This window comes from Sus scrofa, chromosome X (assembly GCF_054392235.1).
Source record: "Sus scrofa isolate SSC_HxYL_T2T_F1_AM1 chromosome X, Sscrofa_HxYL_maternal_Yorkshire_Landrace_v2.0, whole genome shotgun sequence".
In the NCBI taxonomy this organism is placed as follows: domain Eukaryota; kingdom Metazoa; phylum Chordata; class Mammalia; order Artiodactyla; family Suidae; genus Sus; species Sus scrofa.
Genome location: NC_139401.1, coordinates 118,145,141 through 118,172,509, shown reverse-complemented (window position 1 = coordinate 118,172,509; position 27,369 = coordinate 118,145,141). Strand labels below are relative to the sequence as shown.

The 27,369-nt window shown below is 39.5% G+C and overlaps 1 protein-coding gene across 41 annotated transcripts in view; it reads left to right on the top strand.

Moving 5' to 3' along the window:
* IGSF1 (immunoglobulin superfamily member 1) overlaps positions 1 to 27,369 on the top strand; it is a 504,513-nt gene that overhangs the window by 232,418 nt on the left and 244,726 nt on the right. The gene's annotated exons all lie outside the window — the stretch shown is intronic.

Sequence of the window (27,369 nt, the reverse complement as noted above, 5' to 3'; positions counted from 1 at the left end):
TCGACAGTCATTGACCAAAACAGTCTAATCTCCTTTTGTGCCAGAGGTTATGAGCATCCCTGGGGGAGTGGTGCCACCGTTGGCAAGGGGTGCTTGAGAAGAGAAACCAGAGAGCAGGGCGAGGGGGATCCCGTAAGGTGATGAGTCCAAATGACTATTCCATCCAAATGACTCTTCCATCCAAAAGAGAGTTGAAGTCTAGGAAGTATACCCATTGCTCATGTGCATCCATGTTTCCCACTTGACTCTAGAAAGAGGGCTAGGTTTTTTGGTTTGTTTTTTTTACATGACTTTTTGCTTTATTCTTTTTATTTATTTTTGAATGATTTTTATTTTTTCCATTATAGCTAGTTTAGTGTTCTGTCAGTTTTCTACTGTACAGCAAAGTGACCCAGTCACACATACATATATACATTCTTTTTTCTCACATTATCCTCCATCATGCTCTATAAGTGACTTAGAGTTCTCTGTGCTATGCAGCAGGATCTCATTGTTTATCCATTCCAAAGGTAATAGTTTGCATCTATGAACCCCAGATTCCCAGTCCATCACACCCCCCCTTGGCAACCATAAGTCTGTTCTCCAAGTCCATAAGTTTCTTTTCTGTGTAAAAGTTTATTTTTGCCACATATTAGATTCCAGATATAAGTGATATCATATGGTATTTGTCTTTCTCTTTCTGACTTACTTCACTTAGTATGAGTCTCTAGTTCCATCCCTTTGCCACAAATGGCATTATTTTGTTCTTTTTTTATGGCTGAGTAGTATTCCATTGTGTATATGTACCACATCTTCTTAATCTATTCATCTGTTGATGGACATTTAGGTTGTTTCCATGTTTTGGCTATTGTAAATAGTGCTCCAATGAACATACGGGTGCATGTGTCTTTTTCAAGGAAAGTTTTGTCTGGATATATGCCCAAGAATGGGATTGCTAGGTCATATGGTAGTCCTATGTATAGATTTCTGAGGTACCTCCATACTGTTTTCCATAGTGGTTGTACCAATTTACATTCCCACCAAGAGTGTGGGAGGGTTCCCTTTTCTCCACACCCTCTCCAGCATTTGCTGTTTGTGGACTTATTAATGATGCCATTCTGACTGGTGTGCAAATGCATAAAATTCAAATGCATAGAATGCAGATTTCAGATTAATTGAAAAATGGAATTCTAAGTCTAAAGTCTATGTCTTCCCCAAATTTCAACTCGAACAACTTAGTCTAGAAGTCCTGGGATAGATTTCTTGTCCTGGTTTTGCCAGAACACCTGGAACCTTCATTTTCTCCTCTATAAAGCAAATGGATCTCACTCACAATTACTCTTTTTAATTAACATTTTTTTTCCAATCAGAAGAGAAAACATGAAAGCCATAGAAAACTGTAGGCAACTGAACTAAAATCAAATGCAACCCTACTGTTCAGTTATGATCATTAACAACATTTGGGCTCTTTCCCTATTCCTATGCCTATTTTCACTGTCATTATGTCAAACTATAAAAAATGCTCCAACCTGTTTCCCATTCAAGCATTATCTCCTGGCTCTAGACAGTTGTTTAGGACTCTTCTTGCTCTATGACTTCAGGTATGTTTGGTTTATTATGGTCAATTTGAAATAGACCGCCAGAAACCATGGTGAATAATACTTGATTTATTTCATCAATAAAGTAATCAGTATAAGGTTTTTCATGGAAAATAAATGTCACAATTATAAAAATAAAGTAATCATAAACTTAAAAGGAATTATTGTAAATTTTTATTTGTTTGTTGTCCTATGATTGGATTGTAGTTCAAAGAAAAGGCCAGCTTGGTAAATTGAGGACCAATAATACTCTTCCTTTCTCCTCTAGAAAAAGCATATTGTCTATAAGGTTAGAAGTTATATTTCATGACAAATTAATGAAGATGAATAAATATAATGTTTTTATTATTTTTTAAAAATTTTTTTTGCTATTTCTTGGGCCGCTCCCGCAGCATATGGAGGTTCCCAGGCTAGGGGTCCAATCGGAGCTGTAGCCACTGGCCTACGCCAGAGCCACAGCAACGCGGGATCCGAGCCGCGTCTGCAACCTACACCCCAGCTCACGGCAACGCCGGATCGTTAACCCACTGAGCAAGGGCAGGGATCGAACCCGCAACCTCATGGTTCCTAGTCGGATTCGTTAACCACTGCGCCATGACGGGAACTCCAATATAATGTTTTAAAAACAGGAAACATCCACTGAATTAAGTAGTTCAGAGCCTACATGTTTTACAACCTGATGAAATAATGAAATGATATTGATTCTATGAGGAAAAGAATGAAAATGGTTGTGTTTCAGGATGTCACAAACAGATATGTCAGACTGTGTGTGACAATAGCCATGATTGAGAACACAATAAAATGAGTTTTTATTGCAAGTTTGGATGTTGGTCAACTATTGGACGAGAACCTCCTAAATACAAGACATTGGCCTTTGGCACATAGCATCCCAGGAAAATCAAAACACTGTTGTTGCTTGCAGGAACTCACAGCTGCCTTGGGGGTGTGAGGGGTGAAAATTGGATACAAGTACCTCTAAGATGGGGTGCAAAGCAGTAAATATCCTAGCAGACAGGCATCTGAGGTATTACAGGAATTTCTTTCTTCTGTTGACATAGAACAATGTTCCAAAGCATCATTCCATTCCCAGCAAAGAATCCTTGGGCTGAACAGTGTCATATATCAGCACAGAACACACAGCAGTAAGCTTGTCCTTTCCATGGAGTAGAGACCCGAAGCGCATTGCAAATGTAACTCAAAAGCAACAGCACCTTTAGGAAATGGAGAGAGCAACACTCCTCAAGTCCCATTTGTTCAAACAGCCAGGAGACACAGTATCAAAAGTTTCCAAGTTGCAAAGGGAAATCATCTCAAGCCCTCCAGGATGAGGTCCCAGTGATGCAATTAGAAGACCGTGTACATGAAAAAGTTCAGAAGTATTTACAAGAACAGGCCCAAGAGAAAGAGTTTATTTCTGGATTCTTAATGCTAAAGTTTCTTCCCTCCTTAATTAATTCTCTAGATCTTTGGAAACATAAAAGATTTCACTGCCTTTCTGGCAACTCTTGCTTCTAAATGGCCTGGGAGTCCAACATGTGGGTCTAAGGGGTACCAAATGCCGGACAGAAAGCGGGGAAGTCTGCAGTCGTCACGTGGATGATTCTGAAAACTTGGACGGTTGATAAAACATGCATTTAGTTCAGTGCCAACATCACCACCTTGGGGTAGCATAGCGTGGCTCCTGAGGAAGAACTCTTTCTCCTTTTCTTAGGTTCACGCTGACCGCTCGACAGTTTCAGTAGCTGTTCAGGCGTGTGTCTCCAGCACTGGGTCTGATTTGAGGAAGAGAGACCCTGAGTATGTGGCACAGGTCCCGGAGTGGTACTGCCCACCCATCAATGTTAGACGAATGAAGGAACACTGGGGAAGCCTGTGGTGGGCCATCTCTGAGGAAAGTTCCCTGGGGAAGGCAGTGGGGAAAGAGATCTGTCAAAGGTCAGCCGGCACCTTGGAGATTGGTCTAAGTGCTGGTGGCACAACGGCTAGAGCCACCCGTGTGCACGGACTTCTTCCTCATGTCCGTTGCAGAGGTCCGGCATGGAGTCGGGAAGCTGGTGTGATATCCTGATCCCATTCTCATTCCCAAATGAGGACCTCGGAGCCCAGGGGATACTGCTCGCCTTTTAAAGATGGAGAAGCTGCAGCCCCGAAAGGAAGCGAGCCTGTCCTAAGGCACTAGCTAGCAGAGGAGCCTTCCGTACCTGTTTCTCCAGACATCCTGTTCAATGCTCTTCCCTCTGTGATCAGCTGTCTTTCCAAGAGGTCTGACAGTCAGCAGGCCAGGGCTTCTGTGGCAGCCCCACGAAGGAAGTGGCTGTGTGGCCCTAGGGGATCGCTTCCCCCCTTTCCCACCTCCCTTCCCCCCTCGAGACAGCTGGCCTCATGCTATGGGACTCTCGGCCGGCCACTGTGAGCTGGCCTTAGAGGAAAGCGCTTGTGCCTGTAACATTCCTAGCAGGTGCCTCTTGCTGTTCACTCCCTTCTGGCCACCCCGAGCACCCGAGGTCTTCCAGGACAAGCAGAGGTGAAGAGTGTCCCTAGGGGTTCCCAGGATCGGCGGTGCTGGGGGCTTGACGGCTCAGCCCCATCTCATCCCTCGGAGGCAGGCTCAGAGCTCACCCGGCACCGAAGGGGTCTTGCTCCAGAGAGACTCTCCCTGCTCACGCCGAACATCCCCCAAGGAAACCCAGCCTTCCAAACCCAGCCTTTCCAATTTTCCTAGTAAAATGAATGAAAGCCGCTTTTGGGGAATAAAGTGATTTCTTTTTTAGCTTCACTTGTTTACTTTTCCATAAGCTCCCGAGATGGCTTACATGTTAGCTGTTAATCACACCATCTGTTCAAACAGTACTTCAGCAAATGATTCAATTCATACTTTTTTCCTTCTAAAAGAATCTTTTTAAAGGCAATGTTTATGTCTCTGTTATCCTTCATTTGGCAGCGTAGCATGAGCTATTTTAACGTTGCTATCATTGTAAACACATATTGAATTCCCCATTTCTTAACTGTGCAGAAAATAGGACAACTTCTCTGTATTTGTTCCACTTGACTCTAGGCTTGGAGGCGAGAGACTGCTATTAGACAGAGATTGTATGTTTTTAAAAAGAAATGAAGAAGACGCAACGTTCCAGCCGATATTTCCTCTTAAATCTTGAATATGGGAACACTGAATAGGTTTCAGCCACTTGGGACTTTTTAAGCCAAGCAACGATGAACTGTGTCCTTACCTATATTGTGATCCTGGTTGGACTCATCTCATATCTCAGGAGGCAAAGTTGCCACTGAGGAACACCTGAAAAGAAGGGCGTGGGTCCAATCAGCAATTCCAAGCCCAAAGCTTTAGTGATATATGGCCTTGGAAGGTGGTAAATGGGCTGTTGATACTGTTGGGAAAGAAAGAGTTCCTTGAATTGGTAGAGTGAGAATGATAAGAGAATTGAGGTAGACTTCTTTTTGTTGCAGGCTGTTCTGTGGATCCCTGAAGGTCCCATATCCATTGAGTCTTTGAGGAAGTTTATACAGCAGCATGGATATGTCCTAGTACTGTTCCATTTGGATACCGTTCTACCCTGCTTTCTAAGACCTTTATCCACATGAAAGGAGTGCTATCTTGTACAGTCAGGTACAAAGCGTAAGATATGTACAAAGTAGCACCTATAAACCTGTGTGTGTATATACTGATGAAGAAGGGACTCTCCAGGTCTGGAGATAAAGGGCAGATAAGGAAACCTCGTATTAGAGGAGACATTCTTTCAGGGTTTCCAGAGTTGCATAGCCTACGAGTTCAGTATGCATACATTTTACAGAGACCACATTAATTCTGTGCACAAAATTGGAAATGAATGAAGTGTTTCTGGGGATCATCTTTAGTTTGTATGGTTAGATCAGCATGTCAGGACACCCATGTGATCCGGCTTCAGATCTTGGAATATCTTAAATGTAACACTGAAGAATTTAGCTTTTTGTCTCCACGTGGCTAAATGTCATTTAAGATTTTTAATCAAGGGAGTGACACGCTCTGATAATGTCTCAGAAAAATGGATGACACCATAGTGTGGAGCCCAGTTGAAGTGGGTTGCGAAGGAGACCATGTCTCAAGTCATTGCAATAGCCAAAGCAAGAAATGATGAGTGCTGGAATTAAGGGAGAGGTGATGGGATGAAAGACTTGGGATGGTCTTGAGATTTACCATAGAAATAGAATAGGAAAATCTTCAAAGATGATTGGATTTTGTAGTGAGAGAGGAGGAAGATTAGATTATCTAATCCAATCTCTCAAGTGGATAGTGGCACCATTCAATCAGATCCAGAAAACAGGAGGAAGGGGAGATTTTAGAGGAAAGATATAGCTTTCTGTTTTTTTTATTTTTTTATTTTTTGTCTTTTGAGGGCCACACACCACAGCATATGGAGGTTCCCAGGCTAGGGGTCTAATCGGAGCTGTTGCTGCCAGCCTATGCCAGAGCCATAGCAATGCCAGATCTGAGCCACATCTGCGACCTACACCACAGCTCATGACAATGCCGGATCCTTAACCCACAGAGTGTGGCCAGGGATCGAACCCCCAACCTCATGGTTCTTATTCGGATTCATTTCCGCTGCGCCACAACAGGAACTCCAAAGCTTTCTGGTTTGAAATCATTCAATCTGGGCTGTCAGGGCAGCTTTGGGGTAGATACATGTTCATTTTTTGTGAACACATGTGACTGGAGCTCAGAGGAGATGTCTGAACTGTAAACAGAGCTTTGGCAGTTATCATTCTAAATAATGACTTGTGACAGTGTTCATGACTTTGAACTTGCTCTTACCAACATTTTCTGCTCAAGTTGTCTTGGAGAAGCCATGTTTCAGCCATGCCATCATCCTATCCCCTCATGGTTTGGGGTGGAGAATAAAATCAAATTATAAATCACTAGTCACCAAATATGCAATGAACAATAATAAATCAGTATGTAGGCAGTAAAGGAATGAACAATATGGCTCAGATTGAAAATTTTGTAAATATTCATGTACCCTACATATATAGAAAGATATAATCAGTCAGGCATGTTGAGTTTTGAAGCATTGTAGGGTAAGGATTGGTTACCTTTAAAGGGACATGACAAAATGGCAGGGACCATGTGTCAGGCAGAATCAGTTTCAGTTTCAAGGGGCACAAAAGTTAATATATAGCTGTTAAAAAGGTAGATGATTTTTTGTACCTCACATAATGGATAAATACAGATGAGAAGTTTAGAAAAGCTATGGTAGTTCTATAGTATTTAAGGACTTGTATTCCTTCTAGCTAAACATTCTGCCCTCATTGTCATAGAGCAAGAAGTTTGGTAGAGCTCCAAATATAACTTTACATTCTAAACATCAAGATAGAGAAAGGGAAAAATAGGTTGTGTGTGTGTGCTCATTTTCTCCTTTTTAGGGCTTTCTACAAATTTCCCATAGTATTTCTACTTATATCTCATTTATAAGAATTTAGTCACCTGGATACACCTAGCATCAAGGGAAGCTAGCAGTTGTAATTTCTTTAGCTAAATATGTTGCTACCTAAATAAAATTCAGTGACATATTACCAAAGAATATTGGGAGAATGGATAAATGAATAGAAAACTAGCAGTCTCTGCCATAGAATGTAATCTCAATTTGGACCCATTTGGTGTAAAGACGAGCTAAAGGAAAGTATCACCTAGAAGAGCCATGGAAGACTTCTCGTTTGACAAGTGGAACATAATATTTTAAGATGGGTTCTTCAGGCAAACCCTTGATGTCAGAGCACTCTAATATGAATTATCAGGTATAGCCTCAAGGAATTTAGAGAACAGCAAAGAAAATGCAGGAATAAGTAATGTTTGGAAAGTAAACCAATCAAGCTGTGTACACTGGGGGGTGGGTGGGTGGGATGGGGGTGTGTCTATCAGTAGGTAGAAGGATTCAAGTCACAGTATCCTACTGCAGGGATAGGATGCTAATCCATGGTGGTGGTGATGGTGAAGGACATTGTCAAAACCACAGTAAGACCTGAGTCTTAGAAGGAATGGACTACTAAGGCAAAGGATTAGGTCCAGAAGTGAGACACAAGGTAAGAGCGGAAAAGCAAAAAGACAGAATTGTCGTTGGGTTTCCTAGAGAGATTGTAGAACACTGGTTCCTCAAATTTTAGATTTCACATATTAGGACATATTTTGTTTTTAAGCAAACTTGCTACAATGTTGCCAAGCAAGATATCAAAAACAAAGCAATCAAGTAGCCACAATTTATAAACCTTGTTATTTCATTTATAAGACTATTTTAAGGTTGAAAAATAGGAGATAAATTCAAAGCAAGGAATAGTCCTTGTTCAGAATTAAAAATGTACAGAAGAATTGACAATAAAAAGGTTAAAAAGTCTTCCACTTACCCCTGTCACTTCATCACCCACTTTCCCTTTCTGGAGGCAGCCACCGTTATCTGTTCCTTGGACATCTTTCCAGAGATATTCTATGTATTAAGAAGCAAATATATTGCATCTATAGCATCCTATTCCCACTTTTAAAATTTTAATTTAATTTAATTTTATTTTATTTTATTTTATTTGCTTTTTAGGGCCACACCCATGGTATATGGAGGGTCCCAGGCTAGGGGTAGAATCAGAGCTATAGCTGCTGGCCTACGCCACAGCCACAGCAGTGCCAGATCCGAGCCACGTCTGCAATCTATACCACAGCTCATGGCAATGCCGGATCCTTAACCCACTGAGCGAGGCCAGGGATCGAACCCATAGCCTCATGGTTCCTAGTCGATTCGTTTCTGCTGCGTCACAATGGGAAGTCCTCACACCTTTTTAAACTAAAAAGGATATCTTTAAAAGCATTCTATGTCAGTACATAAACAGCTTCCTATTTCTTTTTATGTCTGCATAGTAATCCACTGTATAGATTTACCAAATTTGTTTAATAACCATTTATTAATGGACATTTTGATTATTTTTAACCTTTTTCTATTATGAACTGCGCGTCAATAAACTGGCTTGGAACACTCCTGGAAATGAATCTAACTATAAACAGCTCATTACTTCACTTTCATTTCTTTTTATTTCAGTATAGACTGGTAGAATCTTTACCAGCACCAGCACTATTTTATGTATTTTTTAAAAACCTTTACTATAGATCTCCACATCCTTGAAGTCATTCAAGCTTGTGAAGTGGGCCATTTGCTTTTGACTGTCATGCACCACTTGGATAAAAAAAATATAGAATCCATCTGAAAAGGTGGTCTGTATCACTAGCTGGGGCTGAGTTTCTGTTTCCAATTGCTTTTTTTTTTTTTTTTCTCATATGGTTTTCCTCATGGTCAAATGTTTTTCCCATTTGGTTTTTCCTATTGTTATTTGTAGCAGCCACTCCCAAACACAGAAATTTGATACACCTAGGCATAGGCTAATTAAAGATGCCAGATGTACCAACAAAAAGACAAGATTTTGAATACTCCTCAGGCATTTGGGTGTATCTGGCCTGAGACAAAGACATCCTCAGGTGTTGGGATATATTAGCATCTTTTGGCTTCGCCTGTGTATTACCTTAACTGTCATTATGACGATCAGCTGTGTGGATTTCAGCATACTGCATGCAGGTCCAACCTGACAATACCTTACCTCATGCCCTCATTGTATGCCTCTCACCTCCTGGGCTGGGATTTACCAGTGAACACTGCGATGAGACCATCCTTGATGCCTATATATGTACTACCTGGAAGCATGAATGACTGGTGAATGAACGTTTTGTCCTTTGGGAGATAGGAGATGGTGACTAAATTCATCCCGCTTGTTTCCACCCATGAATAGGACTGAGTTTATACAACTTCTAGAGAAGTCCTACAAGATTAAGCAGTCTCATTTAGCTGAGGTCAGCTCAGTAACATCCTTGAATCTACTTTCCCTGTTTCCTTGATTCACTATCCACATTCCTCATGCTTATTCTCTGGCATTGTACTCCCAATGCAATTGATCATAAATGCTCTGCCTCAAATTGGAGTAGTGATATAAGACTTTATATGCAAGATATGATTTAGGCAAGCATGGCTGAAATAAACGAGAGAGGCTACAGATTAGCAATCAGAATCAGGGATTTAGTGATAATGAAAGTTTATCCAGATATGTGGATGGGACATGGTGATCAGAAACTCATTTTTTTAAAGGACTGCACCTGTGGCATGTGGCAGTTCCTGGACTAGGGGTCAAATCAGAGCTGCAGCTGCCAGCCTACCACAGCCACAGCAACATGGGATCTGAACTATCTGTGACTGATAATGCAGCTTGTGGCAATGCTGGATCCTTAACCCAGTGGGTGAGGCTAGGGATCAAACCTGTATCCTCATGGATACTATGTTGGGTTCTTAACTTGCTGAGCCACAATGGGAACTCTGGAAATTTGTTGTTTATATGGGTACCCAGTACCAGACTCAGTAGTGTAGGCAGGTGATCATCACTCAGGAATTTTGATGTTGTAAAGTTGTGCTCCAAGTCAGGTAGGATTCTAGTCTCTGAAAGGATGGGGGGAACACTGCTTGCCAAGAATAAGACTGCTCATGAGTCTTCGAGAGCCTAGAGCGCTAGGCAATTGACTGTGACCCAAAGAATTAGTTGGAAAAAAAGGTAATGGAAGTCAACTGGAACACTGGATCAAATATGGTGTAGAAGCTCTGTCCTGATATTGAATTATAAAAATATTTAGAGTTTCCTATATAATCTTTGCCTAAATTCAAGCTTGAAATTGGACTGGGGCTTATTATGTAGGTAGGAGGGCAAAGTATTCCCTGCTATATGGAAAAAAGTGTTTCAAAGACCAAAGACTGGGAATGGCATGGAAATTGACAAGAAAGGTAGCATTTCTATGCTTGATGACCCTGGTAGGTGGAGTGAAACACGTAATATATTCCTAATGCAGACCCTGCATTTCTTGGTTTAGTATTTCACCTTATGACGCATGAATTTCTTCACCTACTTGATGAGAAAGCTTGAACATGCCACCCAAATGAATGGCAAACAGGAGTTTACCTGACAATAATTTACTTTAAGCATACCCTTAGATGTATAATATAAATGACACAGGATTTTTAGTCAAGACACCTGTCTGTAAGTTGTGCCCTTTAGTGAGTAATCTGACTTCTCTGATTCTCTTATATCTATTCTGAAAAAGAGGCTAATATTTTAGCCTTATCTACCTCATAGATTTGCTGTGAGTATGAAACATGATAATATATGTGAAAACAATGTGTAAATTGGTAAATGTTAGACAGATGCTAGTTATTATTATAAGAAAGTATCTTCAATGTTTAGGAGACTAGAGCTCTTTATATGATTTGCCTTAAATTTTGCATATGATACAAATGCAACAACATTGGCTTCCAGGTGGACAAATTTCATTTATTTGTGATTTTAGGCTCCTAGGCCACTGTTTGGTCCTTTCCAGTCTAATGCCAAAAATATAGCTTACAAGCCCCTGTCTATGCAGCAAATGTCTCATTATCCTCTGCGGAAGTCTCAGTTTAGATGTGATTTTGTAAACAACATCATTAAAGATTAAGAAAAGCATCACTGAGTCATTGTCATGTAAGCTATAGAGTCCAGAATGATATCTAAGGCAGAAAAGTGTTCTCTGTGGAAAACTTTATTCTTTATTCTCGGTGTTAGAGGAAAGCATAAAAATTATAAAAGAAAATGTCTAAATTTTTAAAGACCTCCGTGTGATGTTATGCATGTAAACTTATCTCTCCCCATTAAAGTGCTCCTTGGTGTCTGCATTACCATTATCAGTTTTTTTCCAAATGTAATTATCCGCATTGTTGATACCCAAATGTGTAGTCCATACACTTGCAGCATTAGAATCACCTGGAAGCTTGCTAGAAATCCAGAATTTAGTTCTAACCCTGACCTAATAATCAGAATCTGCATTTCCTCAAGATTCTTAGGACTTCCTGTTGTGGCTCAGCAGGTTATGCACCCGATTAGTATCCATGAGCATGCAGGTTCGATCCCTGACCCCGCTCAGGGGGTTAAGGCTCCGGCATTGCCCTGAGCTGTGATGTAGGTTGTAGACGAAGCTTGGATCTGAAGTTGCTATGGCTGTGGCCTAGGCTGGCAGCCGTAGCTCTGATTGGATCCCTAGCCTGGGAACTACCATATGCCACAGGTGTGACCCTAAAAAACAAACAAACAAACAAACAAAAAAGATTCTCCAAGTGATTAATCAAGTTTGAAAACCAGGGGTGTACACTAACCTGTCCTTTAGAGTCAATTGACTAAAATCTTCTTAACTTTTTAGGCTCTGTTCCTGTGCTCCACTCTGCTTTGCTTTGGAATCCTTACATCAACCTCTGACTCTAGCCCTTTGGACTTGCCTTTTTTTGGTAGTATATGTGTTCCCTCAAGTGTCTGAAAATTCCACTTTTCCTTACACACATTGGTTTGACTCACCAACTTGTCCCTGTTGCTTTTAATATATAAATCCATACTGTATATATTGTAGCTCTACTTCCTTAGAACCTAATCCTACACCCCTATCCATTCAACTTAGCCAGTACTGGGTAGGCCAGGCCAACTCCTTAGGAGAGAAGGGAGTTGAAGCAATTCAGTTTGACAGTACCCTGGAAGTTACCTAGATCAGACAGGTATGCACATCTGGGTCTTGTTAAATGTCTTACTTCTTTAGTCTTAGTTTTTCAGTAGTCATCTGGTCCTTTTCATAGTATAAGCTTCTGGAAGATAAACAGAGCTCTCCCTTTACTTCCTAGACTCTCATTTCTGAATGTAAACAGAGATGTACTAGGGAAGACAAAACAGAGCAATAGCTGATCCAAAAGCTATTTTGATCTAGCTCTGGAAATTACAAACTCATTGTAGCAAACAAATTAAGATAAATAGCATACCAGGGAGCATGTAGAGAGTGTGCCTCCCTGCCACATCTTTTCATTCCGTCATTTAAACACCATGGCTACCTAGCTGCTTCAGAGCTAGTGTGTGAAATTTGTTGCTGTTGGTGCGTTAGCAACACAACTGTTTGCGGAAGTTTATAAGCAAGGGCATATTTGTTTAAGTTCATCTATAAGAGACTAGTTCTCTTCCTTATGTGGTACCACAGAGACAGGACTGTCCACTCTACCCCAAGATCTAGCATCTGCTTTTCTTAATGATTATAGTGAGAAATAAATTCATAAGTGAGGAATCATCTTCAAGATCCATGTTCTTAAAGATGAAACATTCACAGAAAAGAGTCTTTTGACAACACCTGACTCCCGTTCGATTGGGTCTGAGATAGGTTCATGTTTTATTCAGGTTTTCTTTGTGGACAACTATGAAAGGGCAAAGGAGTGGTCACTCATTGAAAAGGATGCAGAACAAGATACCTGAGGCCATCAAGTCATTATCCTTCCTTTGAGACTCTTCATTAGGGTATCTTTCACATCCTTGTTCCTCAGAGTATAAATGAGTAGATTCAGCATGGGTGTTACTGCCCCATACAAGACTGCAATGATCTTATCCTCATCCTGGGAAGATTGAGAGTGTGGGCGCATATACATGAAGATTCCTGTCCCATAGTACATGATGACCACGGTCAAGTGGGAGCCACAGGTAGACAAGGCCTTGAGTCTGGACTCTATAGAGTGGATCTTCAGGATAGCCACAGCAATATGGAAATAAGAAAGCACAATGAGCCTAAAAGGCAGCAATAGTACTAATACACCACTAGCAAACATTAGGATCTCCTTTAGTAGTACATGAAAGCAAGTAAGTTTAAAGATTACTTGGAGCTCACATGTAAAATGATTAACTATGTTGTGGCCACAAAATTGGATTGGTATGACTAGGACAGGAACCACTGCTGTTAAGAAAGCACTGACCCAAACTCCTACCATCGTCCAGATACAAACATTGCTATTCACAATGAGTGGCTAGCATAGAGGTTTTGAGATTGCAATAAATCTGTCATAGGTCATAATGGCAAGAAGGAAGCACTCCATCACTCCCAAGTAAAGAGAGATTGTCATTTGGAACAAGCAGCCACTATAGGATGTAGTGGGAAAATCTGTCCAGCAATTCACCAGAACCATGGGTGTGGAGCTTGTAGAGTAGCAGATATCTAAGGCTAATTGGCTAAGAAAGAAGTACATGGGAGTGTGAAGATGGGAATCAACCTGGATCATCACAATGATGAGAATATTATCATCATAGTTATCATCAACGAGTGACCAGTCCTTTGCCCTTTCATAGTTGTCCACAAAGAAAACCTGAATAAAACATGAACCTATCTCAGACCCAATTGAATAGGAGTCAGTTGTTGTCAAAAGACTCTTTTCTGTGAATGTTTCATCTTTAAGAACATGGATCTTGAAGATGAGAGACTAGATGAACAACATTGCCCAAAAGAAGAGGAGTTGAGATGCAGCCTGTCTGGAGAGTCCCACCAGAATGAATTCCATCGCATTTGTATCATTTTCCTCACTTGGGGAAATCATCATCCTTCCTATGAAGAGAAAAAGGAGGAAAGTACAACAAACGTGATGTAATTCTAAGAAGGCGTTGGAGAACGTGCAAGACTGAATGACGAGGAACAACTTCACCTCACCATGAGGGGGGAAAAATACAGTTTATGCCACTCTAATCCTTTGGATCTTCTTATAGCTGTGGGTAGGTCAATGAGGCCCCGTTTTTTAGCTCCTCATCCTCTCACTCAGCAGTGAATCCTAAAGAGGCAGAACCACATCTTCCTTGTAGACTACCTGTATTAAAAGGGAGTGTTTTGTATAGAGATTTGTTTTGGTTGGCTATACTTGATTCCATGTGTAATGAGTGTTTTTATGGTGAAGGGCAGCCCTTCAAAGGAACTTCTATACTTACTAAGGCATTTACTTGGCCCCAAATGATGATAGAAGCCATCATATACAAGGGCAGGCTACGCAAATGCTAAACAGAACACTTCCCTTGCCTTTGCCTAGGTAATAAAAACAAAATTATTTTGCTTCAGGTCTTGAGCATCTCTTGTCCTTAGAGAACAGTTTCTTAGGTACAAGAAGGTAAAAGATACAGTAGAAATTAAAGACTGATCATAGAGTTCAAGAACTTAAGAGATTTGACCATGAAGAGAAGTCAAGAATGTGCCAAGGGCAGTTCGGTGCCAATTTAGTATTTTGCTTTTTGTAAAGTTGCATGCAGCTCTTATTCAGCATAATTGTACTCTCCTGTAGCTGAATTAAAAATCTAATGTAAATCATAGGAAAGGGTACTAAAGTAAGGACATTTTAGTTTTGGTTTGACTGTTTATTTGCTGTGTGACCCAAGCGAGCCGTAGTTTCATTATCTATAGAATAAGGAAAAATGTATGCCTTTCCTATGTCCCAGAAATGTGAAGTCCCAAAAAGATGATGGGTTGGGAAGTTCTGTGAAAATTACAGATGTATGCAAACATAAGTGACTATTGTTTCTGGGAGAAGGAATGCAACCAAAATGTCCCCTCATCCAAACTTCTTATCTCTTTTCAAGGTGTAAGGAAGCCTAGGAATTCAGTAGTTGCATTTATACTCGCCTACTCTTACTCTCTAATGCTAGGAGCAATAGTCAGACAAAGAAGAGCTTTAGAAATAGTTCCTTTAAGTGTCGGAACTGATTTCCCACCATCTCCGTCAATAAGTGCATTAGAACAGCCCATTCAGCTAAGGATTCAGCATTTGACAGGAATAGGGAGGAGAGTTGCAAGAAGTGTAGTGCTGAGTGATGTTCTCCAGGATTCTTTACTCCTTTAATAAAAACAAATGTATCTGTCATCTTGGAAGGTATCTAAATGAGGTTTAGGAAGCTTTTCCCTACTGAGTGTGACTGACTCAACTCACATGTCAGTCAGGGGCTATACGTAAGTAAAAAGTAACTTTAAAAATGATTAATTTTTAAATTAATCTATTAAATGATTTTGCTTGTGAAAAAAGATGATTTCACAATGTTCAAACTAACTTTTTCTTTGTGAACTTAAACACATTTATTTTAAAATTTATTTATTTACTTATTGAAGTGTAGTCGATTTACAATATTATATTAATTTCAGGTGTACAACATAGTAATTGAATATTTTTATAGATTACATTCCTTTTAAAGTTATCACAAAACAATGGCTATTTCCCCTGTTTTGTGCAGCATATCCTTGTTATTTATCTGTGTAGTACATAGTACTGTATCTTTTAATCTCATACCCTTATCTTGTTTCTCCCTGCTTCCCTCTCCCCACTGGTAATCTCTAGTATTCTATATCTGTTAATCTCCATCTCTTTTGTTAAATATATTTGTTTGTTTTATTATTTAGATTCCACACATCAGTGATAACAGAGTATTTGTCTTACTCTGAGTTATTTCACTAGGCATAATACCCTCTGGGTCCATCCATGTCACACATGGCAGAAGGCAGAATTATATTCTTTTTCTTTTTTGCTTTTTTAGGGCCACACCTGTGACATATGGAAGTTACCAGTCTAGGGGTAGAATCTGAGCTACAGCTGCTGGCCTATGCCACAGCCACAGCAACATGGGATCTGAGTTGCATCTGTGACCTACACCACAGCTCACCAGCGACACTGCATCCTCAACCCACTGATTGAGGCCAGGAATCCAGCCTGCATCCCCATGGATCCTTGTCAGGTTTGTTAACCACTGAGCAACAAAGGAAACTCCCTACATTCTTTTTTATGGCTGAGTAATATTCCATTGTATACCACACCTTCTTTATACATTCATTTGTTGATGATGCTTAGGTTGCTTCCATGTCTTATCTATTGTAAAAAGTGCTGCTATGAATGCTGGGGTGCATGCATCTTTTCAAATTATTATTTTTGTAAAAACACTTTTTTTAAAAAAAGAGGAAGCCTAACTGTGTAAAACTTGATGCACAAAAAAGTAGTTTAAAATACACATTAGTCTAAGTTGTTTGCATAGCTAGAAATGTGGTGTTCTGAATAAACAGATCTCTTAAATACTGATATCTATGTATATCTATATTTACATTTATGTACATTATTAAAAGTAAGGCCAATTTATTCAATAACTTGATGAAACTAAGGATATTAAGCATAACATTCATGTTTAGTTTATAGTTCAGGGTCATCAGTGAGACATAGGAAATGAGAGGTAAAAATTAGGAATGGAGGGGAGAAAACAGAGAAGAGAGAACATCATTATAAAGAATGAGATATGAAGTGAATAATTTTGTTGTGGTGTAATAGGGAAGAAAGTTAGAGAGGCAGATTTCAGCTGAGTAGGAGGACAGATTTTCTGTTTAGATAACTAGTGTTATCTAATATGATGGAATAAGCAGTTTCATGAGTTAGTGAGCTCACTCCCTCACTGATGCAACATTCAGTTTCAGCCCAATCAGCAGTACAGTAGGGGATCTCCTGTATCGGACCATAGCCTGAACTATGCACATGCTGTATAACTTGCAAGAATCTATAATGCCATCATTACCAGACAGAAAAAATGTCTGAAAGAAACGGGCATAGAGAAGGCAAGAGAATAAAGAGACTGATCTAGGAGAAGGCGAGATCCAGGGAGTTAAACAGGGAGAATATGGACGAAGAGAGTAAACAAAGAGAGATGGAAAGAGAAGGAACCATGCCCCCCCAAAGGGTGGTAGCCACTGGTTAAGAACTTTCCCTCCTCACCAAGTTTCTAACTAGTGTCACCATTACTTAGCTCCACTTCCACCTTTCCTGTTAACGCCTTCTTTTTTTTCTTTTAAACCCCACTTTACTGAGGTATGATTGATATAAAAAAAGCTCTACTTGATGAGTTTGAAGTAAATACATACCTGTGAAACCATCATCACAATCTAAGCGGTAAGTATATCTATCCCCTCCAAGAGTTTCCTCCTTCCATATTTACTAGTATTATTATTACCATTAGTTATTATTTGTGATAAGAACACAGCATGTTCTATCCTCAGCAAATTTTTAAGTGTACAATACATTACAGGCTCTATGCTGAACAGTAGGTATCTAGGACTGATGATCCAGCAATCCCAATTCTGAGTGTATATGCAAAGGGATTTAAAAAGGTATTTTGAAGAGATGTCTGCACTCCCATCTTTATTGCATCATTATTCACAATAGCCAAGACATGAAAGTAATCTATTCTTTTTTTTCTTTCTTTCGTTTCATTTTTTTTTTGTGTGTGTGTGCTTTTTAGGGCCACTCTCACAGCATATGGAGGTTCCCAGGCTAGGGGTCGAATCGGAGCTACAGCTGCCAGCCCATGCCACAGCCACAGCAACGCAGGATCCGAGCCACGTCCGTGACCTACACCATAGCTTGTGGCAACACCAGATTCTTAACCCACTGAGTGAGGCGGGGATCGAACCTGCAACCTCGTGGTTCTTAGTCGGATTTGTTTCCACTCTGCAACAGTGGGAACTCCGAAAACATGGAAGTAATCTAAATGTCCACTTGTGGATAAATGGATAAAGAAAATGTCATGTGTACACAAAATGGAATATTATTCAGCCTTGATAAAGAAGGAAATACTGCCATTTGTGACATGGATGAACTTGGAGGGCATTGTGCTAAAAAAAGATAAGTGAGACTAGAAAGACAAATACTGGGTGATACAATTCATATGAGGAATCTAAAACAGTCAAATTCACTGGAGCAGAGAGTAGCATAGCAGTTGCCCTGGGCTAGGGGTGGGGGGAATAAGCCTTTTTAGTCAAAGGCTACACAGTTTCAGTTATACAAGATGAGTATGTCAACTCACAGTTTTAATATCCATCATATGACTGAATGTACTAGAAAGTGACCCGGACTACTAGTGACCAAATCCAATGTTCTTTCTCAGTCTTTGATTAATTTCATCTAACACTTCTTACCATTCCCACTTCTTTAAATTTTTCTTCCCTTGTCTTCTAAGACCCATTTTTCTCGATTCACCTCGCATCTCTCTATTCTTTTATCATGCTAGCTGCTTCTTTCTAACTTCTAAATGTATGTATTTCAAAAGTTTCTGTAGCATTCAAGATAAGCTAGCTTGCTCTATAGCAACAAACAACTCTTAAATTTCTATAGCAACAAACAACCCTTAAATTTTGAGTGGTTTGAAACAACAAAAGTTTGTTTCTTGCTCACGCTACTTTTTCATCTATGGTGGGATGGGTCCCACCATTGAAGTCACCTAGATACCCAGACTTACTGAGGAGTCTTCTTGTATATTTTAATGATTGCGGAGCCAGGAAAAGAGAGGTGTATCAAATTGTGCATTACCTTTTTAAGCTTCTGTCTGGAAGTTACTTTTACTCATGTTTATTTGGGTAAACAATCATATGACAATGACATCATTTATCTGGAAGGACATGAGAACTGGATTAATTATGAAAGACCTTGATGACTGCCATATATTTCTTTCTAATTTCTGTAATTTTATTCTTTCCATGGATGGTGATATCTGGTCTTATGACTTCGTCTAATTCTTTGTACTTAGGACTCCGGACGCTTAGAGCTAAAGGTACTAACATGTTCATTTGGCTTCCCAAGCCACATACTATCGGAAACTAAAATTAAAAAAAGTTAAAATACTATTAAAACTATCATTATTTCCTTACTTCTACTAACGGCCTCTGAATTTTCCCAGTAAAGCAAGTTAAGAAACTTACTTATCATCCCTCTTCCTTAAGTTTCCCATATCCACCACTAATGTTTGGTGATTTTTGCCACTGTACTGTCTCTCCAGTGTGGCTCCTCCACTCCATCCGCATTACATTTTCTCCTGTCACAGTCTTTTCTGTGTCTTTTGCATGGATTCTGTCAATAGGTTCCAAAATAGTTTTTTTTTTTTAAATCCTTTTCATCTTCCCCGGACATTTTTGCCAAAGTAATCTTATATTTTGATTATACCATTCCTTTAGTCAAACCCCTATTTCATTCTCTACTGCTTATGAAATCAAGACATACCTTTTTTCTTTGGTTATTTTTAGGGCCTCACCTGCAGCATATGGAGGTTTCCAGGCTAGAGGTCTAATCGGAGCTGTAGCCAATGGCCTACCCCACAGACACAGCAACACAGGATCCGAGTTGCGTCTACAACCTACACCACAGCTCAAGGCAATGCCAGATCCTTAACCCGCTGAGCGTGGCCAGGGATCAAACTTGTGTCCTCCTAGCTACTAGTCAGATTTGTTTCCACTGAGCCATGGCAAGAACTCCTCAAGCAAACACTTCTTAGCCTGATATTCAGTACCCTTCTCAACCTAACTTACTGTCGGTTGTAGTCACTGATCCTTGGCTTTCCTATTATTTATTTATTTATTTATTTATTTTATTTATTTTCTATGATGTATGTACTCAGTGTCCCACACATATTTGGAGGGACCAAAACTCTCTGTTTTCCCAGGACCGAGAGGTTTCTTGGAATGGAAGACTTCCAGTGCCCAAAACTGGAAAGTCTCAGGCAAACTAGGGTGAGTCGGCCTCCCTAGATTTTTCCATACTCACCATTCCCCACGCATGCCACTCTCTATGAATTTACTCACATCCCCCTGACCAGAATGGCTACCTATCCTTATTCTTTCCATTAAAATTCTGGCCTTTCATTGATCAATCTCTTAGAAGAATCCTTTCTCCCAATGCAGAATTAATATTTTCCTCTAGTACCCTCTCACAGTATTTTTTTCACTCCTCTGTTATAGTACACAACACTTTTTCCAGTAAGCTGTAGCTAATTGAGTGTATATAGTACGTGTTTATCTCCTTCTCTAGGTTGTAAGCTCGATCCCATAATAGGGATCAATAAATACGTGTTTAATGGAAATGAGGGAGCAAAAAGAAAGGTGAGGGCAAGGAAAGAAGGAAAAGTGAGCATAGATGGGGTACAGAGGGAGGAAGAGAGGGGAGATGGGAAAATCTCGTGCATGTCCAGCTGTTTTTTCCTACATTGATACCCAGATCTGTTCCTTTCCTACTGGTGTTGCACCCAAACACCAATTACTTACTGTTCTCTACATTATACAACTGTCTATTCCCAATTTCCAGAGGCTCTTAACTCCATATCACTTTTAGCTTGTTTTAATCCACCCATGGTAGGTATCTTTCACTGCCCCGCCCCCAACCCTAAAGCTTAAGCCAGTACTGACACAAGAAAGTTTGGGTTATATCACTTACGCCACTGTCATCAGTCCCAACCCACTCATAATTTATTTCTGGGCCCTGTGATAATAGGATATTCTCTTTTAAGATTACATTTGCAGGGAGTTCCCGTTGTGGCTTGGCATTACCAACCTGACTAGTATCCATGAGGATGCGGGTTCGATACCTGGCCTTGCTCAGTGGGTTAAGGATTTAGTGCTTTGAGCTGTGGTGTAGGTCGTAGATACAGCTTGGATCCTGTGATGCTGTGGCTGTGGCGTAGGCTGGCAGCTGCAGCTCCAGTTAGCCCCCTAGCCTGGGAACCTCCATATGCCATGGGTGAGGTCCTAAAAAACAAATAAAAGTGGGGGGCAGAAAAAGATTACATTTGCAGAGTGAAATGTTGGGCTGAAAACACTAACAATATAGAATTGGTTCTTACATTTTAATAATTTTAATGTCCTTAGCCTCTGTGTGCTGGTCTTAGTTTGGGGAAGGTAAGTGGGAGGCAAGGAGAAGTGTACACTAAGAAATGCTTGGTTTTAGATACTTTTTGTGGCCTTGATCTACCTCATAGGTCATGGTCCCCTTCTACTGAACTAAACTCTTCTACTCTTTAAGTAAATTAAATTTAACAAATGAATACTGAGCATTTGTCATGTGCATGATACTGTTCTACTTGTGTTCTTGTAGGACTCTGCACTACTTCCCTTAGAACGCTCTGTGTGTGAAGTTGCAGTGGTTCAGAGTTTGGTTTCCTCACCAGACTGATAGAGAGAGTATATTTTTTCAAGTGTATCTAGTGCTCAATACAGTGTTAAGGACAAAAAGGGTGCTCAGTTAATGTTGGAAGGATAAATATGTAGATACTTTAAAAGAAACAGAGATTAAGTGCAAGATATGGTACCTGCCCTGGAAGAGGTCACCATTAAGCAGGTAGAGGGGGAGAGAACTCTGAATACAAATAACTGAACAAATCAGACAAACAGGTCTTGCTACTCTATTACAGAACCCAGCGAACATCTGAGAGATTTATTTTGACCAAGGGATCTTGAGTTTATTTAAATTTGAGCTCAATGAATCTTTTGGAGTTTACTTAATAACGCTTCATGACAGGTTTATATTTGGTTCCAAATTTCCTGTACTGTCTTCAATATAGGTTTTTATTTTGCCTTAGAATTTCATGATTTGATGACAGTTTCATTTTTGTGCTAGCCAATATTTTTTCTCACCATTAAAAAATCAAAGCAAAGTCGTTTTTCTTGGGAGAAGAGGAAAAATGAAAAGGTGTAGGAATGGTAACTGAATTTTCTGAATCGAATACTGATATGGACATGCTGATAATTATGAGGCAACTTTTAGGAACACCATGATGGGGTATTAGAGTTATCCTAGATAATTAAGCTTTGAGGGACAATTTGGTGTTTGAGGGTGTGAGCTCTGCAAGCAGACATGGATTTGAATCTTGTTCCTGCCACTTCCTGTGACCTTGGCCAAACCATCTAACTGCTCTGAGTTTTAGTTTTGTCATCTGTAAAGCAATTTCTACTTTAGAGTGATGCTATGAATATTGAATGAGATGATTCATAAAACATTATCCTTGGTATACAGTAAGTACTCGATAAATTTATTTCTATTCTATTGTTATTACAAGAGCCAGAATATGATGCTCAAGTGTTGTAGGCATTGACTACAAGTTGGGCAAGATGGCTTTTTAAGTTATTCCAGGCCTGAGACTCTGAGTATATAATTCTTTGGCTGAGGCGAAAATAAACTTTACTTACCATTGCCTGTGCTGATCAGATAACCTCAAGCCCAGACACACTGCATAATTCTCCGACAGCAATAATTCAGCTGGCAGTTCCCAGGCACAGATGTGGGAGAAAGTCCAATATCCGGGAAGCGCTAGGATCTACAACTTCCTGTGGTCTGCTTAGTGAAATCTGACCAGATAAGAACAGTTAATAAGAAGTTCTCAAGGTAGAAAAGCTCCTTTTATCTCTGAATGCAAATATAGTGATGTTAAATACTTGAATGGATGAGGTTAATTTGAATAGTCTTCTATTGTTGCAAGAAATGTGGAAAAGTGTTCAGGAAAACTTGGAAAACTCTTCTTCATATTTGTAGCATGAACTCAGAGAAGTCTATCTTATTTTGAAGAAATGATGGTTCCACACTGCCTGTGTGAAGGTAGAAGCTTCTTTTAAGGGCTGGAACCAGAGGCACCCCATTGGAGCGTCTTAGAAGAGATCCCGTCTGATATTTTGGACTTGCCTTCTGTAACATTTTGCAAGTCATGCCAGATACCCCTCAAATCTGAACGATTTACCTTGAGGTCCCCATATGTTTCCAACTGCAGTTAATTACTTGAATAAGAAAGCATTGCAGGAGTTCCCGTCGTGGCGGAGTGGTTAACGAATCTGACTAGGAACCATAAGGTTGCGGGTTCGGTCCCTGCCCTTGCTCAGTGGGTTAACGATCTGGCGTTGCCGTGAGCTGTGGTGTAGGTTGCAGATGTGGCTCAGATCCCGTGTTGCTGTGGCTCTGGTGTAGGCCGGTGGCTACAGCTCCAATTAGACCCCTAGCCTGGGAATCTCCATATGCCGCGGGAGTGGCCCAAGAAATAGCAAAAAGACCAAAAAAAAAAAGAAGAAAAGAAAAGAAAAGAAAGCATTGCACTGCAAGGAAAACTTTTAATGGTTATGACTTCGATTTCCAAGAAGCTCTTCTCTTTTGGATACTCACAGGGGAGTGTCCCTGGGCAATGACTTACTATTTCCATTGCCTGCTCTGCAATGATTACAGAGACTATCCAGGCAAATATTTTGATAACTAGATTCTCCCAGTGATCCTTCCCCCTTTTCATTTCTTGAAACGATTTTCCAAGTGTGATCATGTACCCTCTTGATTCTCCTTCCCTCATGCAAGGGTGAATTTACTATAAAACATCAGAGGCTTCATTCATGCCTCAAACTCCCTTTACAAGCAAACACAAGCTAAGTCCTGATAAAGATTTAGTGAGAAAGCATATTTGAGTGAAAGCTCTGTTGTCAGGCAATCTTGAGTTGAATTTCCATTTTTGCTGCTTATGAAGTGTGTAATTTCTCTGCATTTCACTTTCTTCAGCTGAAAAGTAAATAAGATTAAAGTAATACTTATCTAATAGGGTTGCTTTTAGGAAGAAAATATAACAATGCATAGTATTGCCTGATTAAGTGTTCAGTAAATTGTAGCTGCTATTATTGAGAAGCAGATTTCTTCATTAAGTTCACAAGATGAGTGGACGTTGCTGAAGTGGTAACTGTGTATGCAAGTACTTTATGAAGTACTAGGTCATTCTGAGAGTATACTATCAATTATTCTGTGGAGTGGGCATATTTTAGGATTAGAAGTGTTGTGGAGGGCTGCAACTGTAGTCCCTTAATACCCCTTCAACTTCTGGGACTATAGCTACATCAGAGGATGCTTACATAGTAGCAATCTGGAACACTTAAATCCTTGGTCATTAAAGAAAAGCAGGTAAAAAAATAGCCTTTAGTTATGTTACAACAAGACAGGTTAAGCACTGGGGTATAATATCTTGTGCTTGTCTTACTCTTTCACTTCTCTAGTAAAAGGTTGACAGTTCCCTATTTGACTTTTCCATCGAACATTATAACAACGAAGAGGTTGAAATGCGTTTATAATTCTTGCTTTGGGGGATATGGCTTGGATAAGTTGGAAAGTAAAGTTGAGGTGGTCTACAAAGAACTCCCATTCTTTAGAAGTTGGAGACACATCTGAGCTCTGAACCTGAAAGGAGAAAAGAGGAGGCTGGAAGACAGTGGGTTGGCTTTTCATACACCTGGAACTGGACTTGAAGTGCTAAGAGTATGGAATTGCTCCTTTTTGTCATTGGAGTATCAGTTGGCTACTATAAAGGTATTTTTGCTGAGATGGTGAGATCTAGGTTTTAAGGCATCTGCCTAAACTTGAAACAAAACTTTGGGCAATCCGGAGTTCCCATTGTGGCTCAGCGGTGATGAACCTGACTAGTATCCATGAATCAAACCAGGGATCACAGGTTCCATCCCTGGCCTCGCTCAGTGGGTTGAGGATCTGATGTTGCCGTGAGCTGTGATGTAGGTCACAGACATGGCTGGGATCTGGCATTGCTGTGGCTGTGGTGTAGGCAGGCAGCTACAGCTCCAGTTTGAGTCCTAGCCTGGGAACTTCTATATGCCGCAGGTGCAGCAGAAAAAGGAAAAAGAAAATGAAGTGAGATTTACATATGATGAAATACACTAAATGTAAAAATGATGAATTATGAAAAATGCATATACCTATTTAATGACCACCACAGTAAAGATATAGAATATTTCTACAACCCCCCAAAATTATCTTGTGATCCCTTCCATTTAATCCCTACTGCCATTGGGCAACCACTCTTCTGTTTTCTACTCCCCCAATTAGCTGTGCCAGTTCTTAAAATAAACTTCATATACATGGAAGCATGCAGTATGCACATTTTTATATCTAGCTTCCTTTACTTAATGTAATGTTTTTGAGATGTATCCATGTTGTTTCATGAATTAGTTGTTTATGATTTCTCACTACTGAGGAATATACCACAATTGGTTTATCTATTCTATTGACAGAATTTGAGTTGTTTCTGATTTGGAGCTATGTTGAATAATGCTGCTGTAAACATTCATGAACAAGTCATTTTGGGAACATATGTTTGAAATTCTTCTGGGTAAATAATCTAGGAGTCTAATGGCTGTGTCAGGATATATATATTGATTTAATTTTAAAGAAGTTATCATATAGTTTCTGAAATTGCTTGTAAAATAACACATACCCACCAGCAATATATGAGTTCCAGTTGCTCCATAGACTCGCCAGTATTGGTGTTGGTACTTTTAATTTTAGCCATTCTAGGGGTGTGTGGTAGTATCTCATTTGGTTTTTTAAAAAAGACTATGTTTTTAATTGTATGTTTAGGAAGAAAATTATAAAGGTAGTACAGAGTTTGCCCGCACTTTTTTAGGTGTTGTTTCTATTTTTATTATTTATAAAAAGTTTTATAAATTTTATAATTTTTAAATAAAAATATAAAATATATTTTTGCTTAAAATAATATATTTATTATTATATATACAATATGTGGACTTTTTAAAAAATAAATTTTATTGGAGTATATGTGACTTACAATGTGTTAGTTTCAGGTGTACAGCAAAGTGAATCAGTTATACATATACATATATCCATTCTTTTTCAGATACTTTCCCCATATAGGCTTCACAAAGTGTTGAGTAGATTTCCTTGAGCTGTATAGTAAGTAGGTCCTTGTTACCGATCAAGACACTGCTATGTACAAAATTGATCTCTAACAGGGACCCATACACTTTTCACTCTAAGATTAGGCTCTTCTTGTGGTTTTAATTTTTGTTTCACTAATGACAGATTATTCTGAGTACATTTCATATGACTATTGGTGATTCACAATCTTCCTTTGTGAAGTGTATGCTCAAGTTCTTTGCCTCTTTGTATTAGGTTGTCTTTTTATTATTGGTTTTTAGTACTTTCATTTTATATATCCCAAATGTACTATTTTGTCAAATGTAAATATTGTGAATATTTTCTCCCAGTCAGTGGTTTGCATTTTGCGAAGCAGTTGTAAATTTTGATGAAGTTCAGTGGATCCATTTTTAAATGATTAGTGCTTTTTTTGATTTGTCTAGGAAGTTGTTACCACTGCCAATGTCATACAGATGTTTTGTATTTTCTTCTAGATGCCTTATAGTTTTAGCATTTACTTTGGTCTATAATCTATCTTCGGTTAATTTTTGAGTGTGGTGTGAGATAAGAATAGATGTTCATTTTTTCCCCATGTGGTATCTCACGTTTCTAGAGCTGTTAACAAATTACCGTAATCGGTGTAGCTTAAAACAGTAAAATGTATCTGATAGAAATCCAGAATCAAGTTGTCAACAGGGCTCTAGGTAAGAATCCTTTCTCACCTCTTCCAGCTTTGTGTGGCCTCAGGCATTTCTTGGCTTTGGCAGCATAGCTGCGGTTTCTGCCTCCATCTTTACGTGGTCTTCTATGTGTCTCTTATTCCCTCCTCTTGTAAGTACATTAGTCATTGGATTTAGGGTCCATTCTAAATCCAGTAAGGATCCTTAACATCCATGAGATCCTTCATGACCTGCAAAAAAACTTTCTCCAAATAACGTCACATTCTGAAGTTCTGGGTGAAGATAAAATTTTTAGGGGGGAGTAGGGCACCATTCAACCCACTATAATTTCCCGTTGTTCCACCACCATTTCTTGAAAAGACTATCTTTTTATTATCAAAGCACCTTGTAATCTGTCAAAATTCAATAGCCCTTGTATGTGAGGCTCAAGTTCTGGGCTCTGTATTCTAATCCATTGTTCTATTTGCTCATGCTTAAAGCCATACTTAGCTCTAGAGTAAGTCTTAAAATCAGGTAGTGTGAGTCATTCAACTTTGTTTCCTTTTTCAAAACTATTTGGCTATTCTAGATTCTTTGTTGTATTTCTACAAAAATCCCTTTGGGATTTTGACTGGATTGTGTGGAACATATAAACGAGTGGGGAAGAGTTAACATCTCACAGAAATGGAATTGATTTTTGTATCTGGACCCTGTAGTTGGTGAACTTTTAAAATTCAT